The sequence below is a fragment of the Lampetra planeri genome, chromosome 5, assembly GCF_965212315.1.
Source record: "Lampetra planeri chromosome 5, kcLamPlan1.2.h2, whole genome shotgun sequence".
Classification (NCBI taxonomy): Eukaryota; Metazoa; Chordata; class Hyperoartia; order Petromyzontiformes; family Petromyzontidae; genus Lampetra; species Lampetra planeri.
In genome coordinates this window covers 19,601,899-19,615,515 of record NC_136111.1, presented here as the reverse complement: position 1 = coordinate 19,615,515, position 13,617 = coordinate 19,601,899, and the positions used below count along the sequence as shown (strand labels likewise).

Here is a 13,617-nt window from a genome sequence, read left to right as displayed (position 1 = left end):
AGACCGCCTTGCATCTTCACTATCTATCATTCACACGTGTGCATGGGCATCAGCTAACCAAATCGTCTTTGGCTAGGTTTGAACAGACTGGTGTGTGGCTAGGGGTGTCTTTGTATGCTAATTTGGCACCGTCTTGGTGTGATGGCAAACCCTACAACACGTGACTGTGGAGCTGCCAAAATGACAGTCGTCCACATTATTGAGGACTCTCTCTAAGAACGGCTAGAATGTGGAATGAGAATTTCTGATTGAACTGGAATGAAGTGGTGATAATGTGGCCGAGTGGCATGACTATAGATGATTGAAAAAAAAACGCAAGAAGGAGGTCTTCACATTGGTCTCCGACATGTGCCGTGAGCTCCTCGTTTTGAAGTGCGGGTGTTTAGAATGCGATATGACAACAAACAACAACGTTGCCCGATCGATCTCCCACAAAACGCAATACTCGCAGTGTTTGTCTTGGGTCATCGCTGCACTGCTGCATTATTACACCTGGAAAATGTGAGTAACTGGGTTTTATGAAAGGTTTGGCCTTAACGTGGCATTTAAGTGCCACGTTAAAGTCCCGGTACTGGTACAGCTGCTGTTGACATGAACGGTAAGGCAGATTACGGGAGTGTGCAATAAATCCTGAATAACGACGACATTGTGAAATCAAGTGCAGTACATTATCTTTTGTGTAGAATTAGGACTAATTTCTTTCAGAAAGGGTCTTTGCTTTTAAACATCGTGCAGTTCACCAGCATTGGTTCAAGCAAGCCTGACTACTGATGATACACTCAATGTCAAAACCAGTCACGATTTCCTTGTATCCAATGCTGCTGATAAAATGCCCTCCAAGAAGGCAGGCAGCTGATGGTTTACGTAAAATATATACTTTTTGTGGGAAATAAGCATGATTTGCTTTGTACAGTACATGAAATAAATATTAAATCGTTTTGTAATTTCATTTTCCATAAAATGTTGTCAAGCTCCATGTTTAGCTTTCATACTAACAAGCCATTACCACAGCCCAAACCCATTCAAGTATACAACTGGAAAGTATTCAGATGTGGGTTTGGCATCGAATGAAGAAAATCAGTAATGAGAAAGTTCTGGAGCAGAAGCAGGAGAAGTCTAATTGTTACGATGCAGAAAGGGCTAAAGATGTGGATTGGACACATTCTCGGAGGTGAAAGCTTGGTGAAGGTCGTTGTGGAAGAATGCTGGGAAAGGCGCCAAGAGGCAGGAGGATGAAGATGCCACGATACTACTTGAAGGAAGGAGAGGCCATACGGGGAAGTGAAGAAGAGAGCTGACGATCGAAGAGGGAATTTGAGCCAAGGATCGGCCATTGAGCAGAGAGTTAAATCGGAAGGTTTTACTCTTTCAGCCCCATATTCATGATTGGTAGCACGATAAAAAAGATATTGTTTGGACTTCAAGCCGAGTGCATTTTTGCAAGAGTTTATTTTGGTGCTTGCGACAAATTTACAGCCATTTAGAGGACCTTGCGGCTATGACCATGCGAGCGGCGTGCAGATCTTGTCGGCTAAGTCACATTTTACACTCGGACAGCCTGTGGAACACGTGTCTGTGGCACTCACCTCCAGTATTGTAATTGGCCCTCCGTGTAAAGCCACCCCGGCCACATGCTGCTCCCTCCAATAACCAACGATCTCCCAGGGAGCACTTCAGATTTTTTTTTTTATTTCCAGATACTTTGTAGGTGGTCATGCTCTTCTGGGAACTCGTCATTGCTGCATGCGATATGGCCTTATGGTGGTTGGCGAATGGTGTAATGGGTGATATTATATAGCATACTCGTGAAGGTTATGGTGTGTGCATGTCTGCATGATATGTAGCTTAATTTTTTCTGTCCACGAGTCTGTCAGTCATAGCACTTGAGTATATTTTGCCAATACCCGAAGGAGCCACTACCGAAGGTTATTAATGATGCGCCAGATATGACCTATGACATTTGAACTGTGTAAAAATAACCACGGTGGCACTACATTGCAGGTGCTATACATCTCCGTGAAAAAAAAACACTCCTTCAAGAGAATGGAGCACGTACATATTCATGTAATCATCATCAGCCCATTTTTATCGACTGCTGGATGAAGACCTTTCCACACCATTGCCACCTGTCACAATCCAGTGCTGCTACCATCCACTCCTTCACGCGTGGTGGAAATCCTCTTGTATGCGTTCTCTCCTTTGGCTGACAATCCTTAGCTTATAGAAAGATTCACCCCCCATCCATAAGCCAGGCGAGTACCGGCTTGATTACCATGTATGGTTAGCACACTGTGGTACAATACCAATGTCCTGCGTTGAAATCTTGAACGTGCACAATGACAACTTTTATCTGAATCTGGACTAGGCCCCTCTCAAGTTGACTCAATCTAATAGGATGCTATGATGAGGTGGTCGAGTGAACATCATTTGGAGTCAAATGCTGTTTGCTGGCTGTGTGGCACTGCCTTCTTCACGTGCTCGCCTTGTCCCCAGCAAGTCCGAGGGTTAATTTGGCAAGAGTAATGAGGAAGTTGGTAGTGGTGGTGGTGGTAGGTAGGTGGGTGGGTTTGGTAAATGTAGTTTGGCTACACAAGCACGCGTAAAACACGACGCTATGTGGAAATTAAACTCAATTTCCGACTGCAAATGTTTGCGGGAAGTGAACAAAATTAATAGAATGTCACAAGGGCCGTGCACAGAGCAGGAGAGGTGGCCGCGTTTTGATGTGACTGCGACTTGCGAAGGGTAAATTATGGACGGCAGCGGGGGGAACTGCTTCGCTAATGGAGACGTATTAAAATTCCCTCTCCTAAGAATGTCCTATTAGCGTTTAGCGAACACGTCTTAAACTCTAGAGAGAGAGAGGGAGAAAAAGGCCCAGGGAACTGGTTTTATGCGGTTTTGCTAAAAGTCGTGTGGGACAAGGCACAATGCGAAGTCATTCTGCACTTCATTTTGAGTGACTACACTTCGTGTGCGTTACATTTTAGTGCTCAGGACCTGCTTCGACACATTTATATGCTGCTCGAGAAGTTGTTTTAATTTAAACGGAATACAAAACTGGTGGTTATCGGGTAGATCGAGTTCCATGTAAAAATACCAAGATCACCGACAACTTTAACTGCGTGCGTTCTCAACGGCGGCTCTTAAAACCAGTTGAGCTTATTTGGAAGCCCCATCTCTTTGCGCTAAATCACTGCAGCATATTAAACATCCCTCATGCATATACTGTGCTGAAAAATGTAATGTCAATCCACTGCTGGATGAAGGCCTTCCCACACTTTTCTGTTATGGAGGTTGTTCGAGCGTACTTCACCATGCTGGTCAGTGCGGGTTGACGAATTGGGTGATGAGTTTGGCATACGCTTTACTTTAACGTGAGCATGAGGCAACTTTGACACATTGTAGTCATGTGATCAGATGTCCTGTATCTTAGGGAATTGGATGGCATTCACTCTGCAGAGCCTGATGACTGTTTTCAACAACAAGAGAGCAGCAAGTCAACCTACATAGATCATCACAGACTACCAAAATAAGATTCTAGATTTGAAGTTTTCGTGACTGCAAGGATTCATACTTTTTGTTTTTTTCGGTAAAGTCACGTAGGTAAAAAATAACAAAATTAATTACATTAAATTAAAACAACTAAATTAAATCACGACGTTTCGGAAGCAACACAAGCCTCCGTTTTCAGGTGAAACCGCCACAGCAAAATTACTGTAATTTTACGTGACTTTACCAAAATACGCTCACAGATGCCAATTACTTTATATTCGGCAAATAAGTACAAATGCGGAGACTGCATCGGTGATGCTGTAGGAACACAGGTTGAAAGTACTTTACTACTGCAGACATTAATAAACATTGTTTAATGACTGAAAGAAATATATTAATAAGCTATCGTATCAGCTAATGGTCCTTCATCAGAGGCGGGTGGAAAAGGGCAAAGATTATGACTTCCATTTTTTTTTACAATGGGGTGCCTTGAAAAGTGAACAGATTTTTAATAAAGAATTTGTATTTACACGGGTAGGTTTTCAAAAGTTGTCAATTGGGTGTGGAACAAATTTGATTTAAAAAAATACTTTATTAAAAATGGGTGTATGTGTGTTTAGGAGACTATATTCTCAAACGGTGCAATGCATTATGGGAGAACGTTTGAGTGACTTCATTGTGCAAACAGCTTGCGTAAACATAAATGTGTTATTTTATGTAATAGGCATCAGCGGTTTCAGAGTACCACATGCCATTGTGATCGTTTTCACTGCTTATGAGATGGGGGGGGAAAAGAACTGTATTGCTCAGTCTTATTTATGGGGCGTTTGAAACGCAAACGTAGAAAAACAGCTGCATGCCTCTCGACGTGTGCTGCCACTGTTTACCCCTGAGAACCCAGTTTGTCATTGTATGTCATCCCAAGCAACACAGCCCATTGTCAATCATTTTCAGGGGCCAGACCGGCCATTGGGGCCACCAACGAAGACATCCCCGGTCTATGTATGAGCCTATGGACACACACAAAAAAAAAACACAACCTCACATGATAAACGTGGCTCTTTGGGGACATTTTACCCGAGAACAGGTTACACCGGCAGAGCAGATGGTGGATTCGGAATGCCGGTGCCATTTCCCAAGCCAGTAGCTGTCCAGCAGCCGTATTTCACACGCTTAAACGCCATTCAGCTCCAACACGGGCCACGTGTAGCCTGCGTTGGTTTCCATTGGGCTCACTCGTGTACTGTACACGATAAAGACACACAAAGGTACCCCGGTATTTCTACAGCCCTTTGCCAATCCACCGAAGGATGAGGGTCTCCTCCGATTGCCGTTTCAGTCACGTGGGGTGTTTAAGCATACTTCACGGCCGCTGGTCAGTGAGAGTTGGTCAATGGGGGAGGACCACCATCGGATATCACACACCATTGATGTTGGCCCTGGCTGGGAATTGAACTCAGATGACGGGGTTCAAAGTGAAATGCGCTAGGCGCTGCGCCACCACTCAACCCCTGTTTTTCATGTGTCGTGCTGCTCATGCAGAATTATGGGCAATGAAAACACATTCCTGCCGGGGGAGCTAGTAGGAACGTTGGGTTGCTCGGTCAATGGCCTGCAGGGTCAACGGCGGCGTGGTGTATTCCGCAAATATGCCCGACTGTAAGGGCGGGCACAAGCCGGCGTGAGTAGGTTAAACGTTGAGTTTTATGAGGGCACCACGGGGTGACCAGCCCCTCCCCACCCAGCCCCACCCCTCCCACCCCCCACCCATCCCCACCCAGCCCCTTCCCACCCTCCCCTCTCCACCCAGCCCCACCCCTCCCATTTTTGGATGCACGACGGACACAATAATCCCCTGTGGGCTGGTGTAACCTGGCGGTTCCTACCAGTAATATGAAATGTAACCACTGAAAATATGTATATGTATTAATTGTCGAATTACAGACATGATCATTTGTTAAAACAAGGCAACATTTTTACCATTTGCTACACAATGTTGCAACAAAAGCGTTTGGTTCACATCGTTCATGAACGGTTCCTGCCGCTTTTGGTTGAGTGAAATCAATACCGGAGCTCTGTAAAAATAAGAGCTTCATAGCTCATCAGATTCCTCCAGTCTAAATCAATATTTGGATTCTGAATGCAATTTTGAGGTTACCTCGCGTCAACAAATGCGAACAAAACATCACATTGAACGTATTTCGCCTGTTTATTTTTTGTCATTTCGAGTCAGGCCGTTGGCAGAGTGGTTATCACGCTGCCCCTGCGAGCTCAGACACCCTGCGTGTCATTCCCCACTGTGGCGAATAGCATCAGGAATGATATTAAAACTCGGTTATGGGTGCCCCTTTCAATCCGAATTGACCAGCATGGTGAAGTATGTTCAAACAACCCCCACGACGGGCAAGGCATGCATGAGGACGCCTTCATGCAAACGGTATATCGACTAAGGGTGGTGCATTTTATTGTACTTTTATGTATTGTAGACATCAAGTCTGGCAGTTTGCTTCACCGCTCATTGGAAATTTTAGTTTATGTGCTTTCATATATACAAAACAGAATCAGCATGGTAAAAAGATATATCAACCATCATTCATTGCAGGTTATTATTCTCAAGCAAATGGAAAACTGACAACAGCAATACTGCATCACCGTGCATCATCTCCTTTAATAATCTGAAACTCACCGAACATTATCTTATTGGTCGCCTCCAATGCGTTTAAATTCCAATCCCCGTACTTTTCATGCACAAACGTGCACATTTATTTATTTTTAAAGCATGCCGGGTAGAAAGAGACAAAGATCTCCCGCATAGCCTCAACATATCGTTGGAGAAAGTCAGAACCTGGAGCTTTTCAGCTCTTTTTCACAGATGTCCAGTATTGGGCGCGTGTTAGCGAGCACCTATTGAAAGCCGGTACAGCACAGGACAAGGTGGGTGGCCAGAACCACGCCCATCCTGCTTTGTCTCCTCAGTGTCGATATTTACACTACTCTACCAGGTACTTATTTGGGACTGACTCAACATAGGGAAGGCCCGTGACAGGTTCGGATAATCGTCACTGGCGTCGGCAGGAATCGAACTCGGGTCGCCGGGTTCGTAGTGCAGCACACACAGACGCTCACACCTGCTCATGAAATGTATTCATCCCCCCCCCCCCCAGCATGCAGTGCCAGCTCTCGCTCCACTCACTGATACACTTCTCGTGTTCGGCGGCAGCGGCTCATGTATTATTCACCATCCTCCTCGGGTATTCCCCCCCCGCCACACCAACGCGCTGCATCGACAAAGGTGGCCGAGGCAGGAGGCTGTTACGGGGATTGGTGATGGAGAAACTTGTAATTCGATGGTTGGGCGGTGGTGGTAATGAATGGGACGACTCCTGTGGCTGGGACCATGCGAGATGGTGCCGAATGGCCATGATCCACGCACGGTGTGTAGGAATGTGCAGGACACCGTGTGCCGAGTAATGAGACGAACGTCGAGGTTGTTGTTGGTGGTGGTGGTGGTTGCCGAGTACCCTACAAGGTGGATGATGATGGTAATTCTGTACGATTGGCAGTGAATCAGTGGCGGAGCGTGAGTTGGCATAGGCCCTGGTGCAAGTCGTGAAATGGGGGGGGGGATACTCCCCATAACCCCCTTTCCTCTTCCCCTACTAGCCACTTCATGGACCCAGCCTACCAGTTACCCCGGGTGCCTTTGCACCGACTGCTACACTCGATAGCGAGGGTGTCGAAGTGAGGGCCCCGTTGGCTGGATAGTGACGTGGCGATCTAGTGCGCAGGTGATGCAACTGCACCCGGTGCCCACGGGCCTGAAGAGGGAGGAGGGGCAGCAACTGGGCTGCGAAGAGAGGGGGTGGATGGGTGGCATTTCATTTATCGCAGCAGGGACCCGTTCCAACCACGCTGCGGTAGACACGCGGTAGGGGTCGATGGTTTTGCGTGTTCCAGATATCGACTGGGTGGTATAGGGTCTAACCAACACTGTGGATTATGGGGGGCCCTGTGTGCTTGCGATGGGGGGCACGGCCAGGCGAGGGTTGGCGATGGGGGATACCTGGCATCTGGCGTTTGATGAGACTCCATCCGACCTGCCACGGAGGGCGGCTTTCAAAAATCGGAGTCCTTGTTGTCTCATTTGGCAGGCGGGGTTAACCACATTTCAGCGTTTTTAATAATGTATCGGACAGAGGCACGGCTCCTCGGCGCTGCGAGGATTATACAAAACCCACCAATTCAACAGAAGCCCTCGGCTCGGGCCAGATGCCATATTTATATGCTAATGACCGCGGTGCATTTTATATTTTTTTTGAAGACGCGTTCTTTCTGCAACCACAATAACCTCGAGTCGCGTCCCATTAGCTCCGTAAATAGCAAATCTTGATTTATGGCAATGCTGAAAAGAGAAAATATCCCCATGTTTCACCACTCCATCATTTATGCTCTATTATGTTCGGTAATTGCTTTTTTTTCTGTCCACAATTTACCCACGGTAAAGGGGGGCCTTGGATTCGGAGCAAACCCTTTTTGGGGGAGGAGGAGGAGGGGGTAGCGGACAGCAATATGAACTCGCTCGGCGTGAGCATTCAACCCGGGCAGCAGACGTTTGTGCCACATTTTGATTAAAATACTTTTTTTTTTGGGGAAGGGCTGGTGGGGTGAGTGGGTGGGGGGGTGGATGGGGCCGGTGGTCTTGCGCGGGAAGATTGCAGTCCTCCTCCCGCCGCAGACGGACCCGGCCGCGCGGGCCGGCTGGCTGGCCGCGTGGCTTGATTTATAAACTTCATATCGCACCGAGCAGACAGCCGCGGGTGCGACAACCCAGAAACGGGGCAATGATTGCTTCACACATCTCCTTCCCTTTCCCCTTGCTGCTCTCGCCCGCCGCTGACAGATGGTGGATGGCTCCCAATCTTTTCCATAATTTCCCTCCCGCAGCACCCGAGCCTGTTTAGTTTGATTGTTTTATTGCCCAATAACTGTTGCGCTGATCGCTTTATTGCCGAACCCTCGGATTAATCATTGGCTCCCCCATTAAGTAATAATTAAACTGATAATTAGAATTAGCGGGTGATACCGTTGCGTTTAGCCGGCGTAAGTTATTATTTTTGATTTGTGTGCGTGTTTTCATCAGCAGATACAGATACGGGCCGCCTGGTATCATAAAGCCCCGTGTGCGTGATCGAACGCCTTATCTCACCGCTCAAATACAATAAATCAAAGGACGCGCGACGCGGGTTGGTGACATCATTTTCGCTCCGAAGGCCGTTTGCTACGGAGACATCGCTGATTGTCAGGCCCCAGCCTCCCTCGCGCGTCTGTCATTAGCCGTGCAAGACACACAGGTGCCTCGTTAGGAAAAGTTTCCTTGTGGGCTTGAGGCAGGGCACGTCGCCATGAGGAATGATGGCGGGTGGTCAAGGCTAAAAGTGAGAGTGGCAGCCAAAGGTTGTAAAACGAGAGGACGTCAACCGCAGGGATGAAACGATTACATCAGTTGGTGTGCAGATGGATTGCAATGCAGCATCGCAGGACCGTGAGATATGGTGACGGCTTGGAGAGGCCTTCATCCGGCTGTGGATTTATCATGGCTGCTGATGTGCCTTGCTGCATTCTTTTTCATGTGTAGGTGCCTTGGCACATCATCTCGAGTTGGTGTAGCGCAAGGTCTTCTCTGCACTGTGTAACAATTTTCCGTGGACATACTGAGTGAATATTGCGCCCAACTTTCCACTCCCAAGCCTTTACATCACAATATCACTTGTCGAATAAAGTTAGGCGAGGCAACACATTTTCGCCGCTCGAGACATTCTCATTATATGTTGAAGAAAAAATACGTGTCACTTTGGCAAATACATTGGTGTGAAAATCGGCAAAATGCTGCATTCTTTTTCATGTTTAGGTATAAAATTGTGTCTTTTTACACATTTCATGAAACCCACCACTTTCATTAACACTGCCTTGAACCATCTATAGAAGCTTTTCTGCGATACTGAAGGTTCGCAACATGTACGCTCTTTTGACTTTTTCTCCACAAATTGTTCAAGAGGTGAGACACTGAAAGAACACATGACAGCAGCCCTGCAGTAATTGCCACTGCGGTGATGTGTTCGGTGTATACATATTTATAGCTTTATTTTCGTGATTTCTAAAACGTTTTGGTTTAGCCATATTTGTTTGTTGTTGTACAGAGTTAGACTGATAACTTTAATCTAAATTGTCTTATGGTTATTGTTTGACTTGCATCCCACTGGGATTTTTGCACACAGCATTGATATACGGTGCTTTTTCTGGTAGACTTTGCTGTTTTCTCCTGGATGTTTCTGTTGCGCGTAGTCACTTTAAGATGTTTCTTGTTCATGTTTGTGTTTGTTACGATTGCACCCGATTCAAGAGCCGAATGGCTCACAGGGCTATACCTAATAAATTAACTGAACTGTACAATTAGAAGTAACATCACAGCAGCATCACGAGAGTGCGCTCCTGCCTGTTCTTTCCCAAGGTTCTTTTTCTTTCGTGAAGCTTTGACATTGTCAGAAAGCCCACGTAACAGATTTGGTATTGGCCACGGAACAAATCACCCTGAATGCACTCCATCTCTTAATAACAGGTGATATAGCCACAGGCACAAGGTGGCACTACATAAATGGGTTTTCTCTTTGCACACCCAGGTTTTTTTTCTTCCATTGCTACTCCTCAATAGAATTAACCAAACATCCCAATGTAAAACCCTCCTGAAAAAAAGTCCCTAGGCTCGGTGAAGCTTTGCCGGATAAACAAGGGGCATTAACGTATTAGTAGCAGCATCTACCAGACGGGGAGCAGTGGCGCAGTGGTTATTTCACCGTGCTATGAATCTAGGGACCTCGATTTGGTTGCCGGCAGAGGTCGCAAACGGGTTTTGATTCCTTACCCGTACCCGGCCGGGTACGGGTAGCCGGGTATCGGGTAGGGTACGGGTATCGAGTACCCAGTTGCGACCTCTGGTTGCCGGTCATGGCTCACAACAGTGGCAAGTGTTTTTTTTTTACCAACCCTAAGGCTCGCCAACACCAACCCACCACATTGACTAACATGGTGAAGTATTGGGCCAAGCCAAACTAAATACCTCGTCTGGTATCCAGGAGGTCGTGGGTTCGATTCCGACCCTTGACGCCTGCTGTATATTTGTATATTTGGAGTTTTTTTACGATGTTCTCCCTGTGTTTGCATGGATTTTCCTCCGGGTCCTCCAGTTTTCCCCTCCACCATTTAGAAACACGCGTTTAGATTATTTGGCTCCGATAAATTTCCAAACGACGAAACCACTCCATCGAGGAATCGTTTGTGACCAGGTCGCTTCTAAAAAAGAGCTATATAGCTTAGTGGGCTTTACTTGGTAAAATAAAAAATTAAATTGTTTAGTTTCGAGAGGGTTTAAGTTGGCAAGTGAATTCACCAACGGGCTGTCAATAATACTTATTTAGAATCGACAAAGATTCACCGAGTTCTTGTGTTTTTTTGCTACAACCTTCCTCGACCATCCCCCCCCCCCCCATGTGTCCCACGTTGCCGGGATGCACGACTCATCGCTGGGCCCCCCGTGTGCGTTGTGCGCGAAGCCGATTCGTAAAAATAAAAAACCCCGCGCGGCGCAGCCCGACGTTCGCGTTTCAACAGCAGCCATGCAACAACAACAAAGCAGCCACTCTCCACAGACATTTATTATTAATTGTTTGTTTTTTAGTATGAAAAGAGAACATTTTTTTTTTCCAAGGAGAAAGAATACGCGAGATTGCAGTGTGTTTGCTATGATCGTGCCGGTTTCATAAATAAAAACGAGGAAGGTTCAGACACCGGGGTGGAGAGGGGGGGGGGGTAGCGGCGGCAGCTGATGCACGAACACCGAGAGGGGCAGACTCGCTCCTCGGGGGGGGGGGGGGGAGTACAAGCCGGACTCGGGGATGGGATGGCAGCCAGAGTCACCAAGACTTTACCGTACGCATTCACCAAAGCTTAAATGACACTTGCACAGCGACGTGTTTGCATTTTTATAACAGACCATTTAACGATTGCAGCTTTTTAAATTGTAATTTTTTTGTTACGACGATCATTTTTCAACGCGTGCGCGTCTGTGTGCGTGTGTGCGTGCGTGCGTGTTTGTGTTTTATTGAACGTCAGACACGTTACATGAGCAGTCACGAGGTAATATTTGAGTGGTTTAGAAATTATTAGCCTTAGCGTGATGTACACAATGTATAATCCTCGGTTCCACCATAACAATGACTATATGGCCCCTTGCACCCCCTCCCTCCCCCCATGTTTTTGGAAAAGCCAACGTCCATGTTATGAACAAATTTGGAAAAAACTGCCAAAAGGTGATTGGGTTTCATTTTGCGAAACCATGGGGTCCTCTGTAGTCAAGTTAAGGGTGTAACAGAGTGCACTGGAAGCTTTGTAATGTTTTAAACCTATAAATGGATTAGCATCGACATTACCAGTAATACCAACCATCAAGCTTTGCCACAACCTATACAAAACAGGTAGAGGACGTATCATCTTGTGCTTTATACTGAACATTTACACACGGAAAATAACATTAAAATAAAAGAGCAAAAAAAAGTTCAAACTAATCAATAACGTTCATTAACATTGGTCCTACATAAATCATTCAAACCACAGTCTAGGCATAAGTACGTCTGTTTAATAAAGAGACAAAGTAAAACATGAAATATGAGCAATCTAAACAGCGGCACCACTAGGAGACGTACATCCTTCGTAGCAGGCAACAAACGCAGCTTCAAAACAAATTATATTTTTAAAATAACAGTAAAAATATTAGAACACTCTTTGTGTTGTGTGCTTCTTAAAACCAACTTATCAGCAGTCTAGTAACCATCGTTTAAAACTCAACTGCCTCTCGGACAAAGGGATCTTCCCAACATATCCCTCGTCATCTCCCAGAAGAAACAAAAACAAATCATTCAATAGTTTTCAAAGATTAAGTAGCAAAAGTCAATATCAAAGATACAATAAACATTACTTGTTAGTCTTTGTGCTTTTAAACCAATTTTATTTCACAGTGCATTTTCTAGTCTGCAGAGCTTTCAGACTTGTTTGAAAGAAACCAACTTTAATCGAAAAAACACTACAAAAGTACTGTAATTTCAAGAAAAAAAAACGAGTGGGACATAAGGGAACGGGTGACTATTCTTCGTATTAAAACACCGAGAGTTATAATAGTAAATTACAGTCAAATTTACACAGCGCGGGATGTTGCTCCAACAACCTCTCTCTCTCTCTCCGTATGGCGATCATTTCCAGAGACTGCGCTCCGGCAGAGTGAGACGCGGCGGCGGTGGTGGGTGGGGGGCGGGGGGGCGAGGGGGCGGGGGGTTAGGCCCAGGCTTGAGGGCCCGCCGTACCGCGACGGAGGGACGGTGGGTTAGCACCGTGGCCCAACTTGTGCTTTACTCCATCAGCTCCACCACCTTCAGTGGCAAAAAACAAGAAGTGGGTGCGCGCCTGAATAACGATGAAATGATACCAAGGCATCAAAACAAAACGTAGATTTGTTACACGGCTTATATATAAATTACAACATTATAACCGACTGCCTTTTGTGAATTCGCTGCTGGATGAAGGCCTCCCATTGTGGTGTCAGTCACGAGGATTGTTGGAATATACTTCACCACGCTGGTCAGTGTGGATTGGTGAAGTCGGGACCCATAAACGGTTGAGATGTGACTCACGACTGATTTTAGCCGTGGCTGGGAATCCAACTAACACAGTGTACTAACACCTTTGCGCCACCACTCCCATAACATTTATATTTAGGAGAATAAATGGATGGAAAGAGTTATTACTATTTTTTTTGTTTTTATGTTATCTAAATAATAATGCTGGTTACCCTGGCAAGGCCTGACTGAGACTAAACAGTATTTTTTACGAGGGTCCCACATTCGGATGTTTGGTTATTACCACTAATAATAACACTGGTCAACAAAAAAAAAAAGCATTTTTTTCTGGCCTGGACTTTTGCAGCTGTTTTAGACTAATTTCAGGGTGCTGATGCCAAATCTGATCTCAGATTTGCTCTATCACATCTCATTTTATGCTATCGGCATGCATACCCCA

At 46.0% G+C, this 13,617-nt stretch overlaps 1 protein-coding gene across 1 annotated transcript in view; it reads right to left on the bottom strand.

The window, feature by feature from the left end:
• Positions 1-11,186: 11,186 nt before the first annotated feature.
• Positions 11,187-13,617, bottom strand: part of LOC144719114 (roundabout homolog 1-like) — a 151,506-nt gene continuing 149,075 nt past the window's right edge. The window contains exon 29 of the mRNA XM_078594957.1: positions 11,187-12,971. The gene's annotated coding sequence lies outside the window, so the exon portion shown is untranslated. The remainder of the gene's footprint in view (positions 12,972-13,617) is intronic.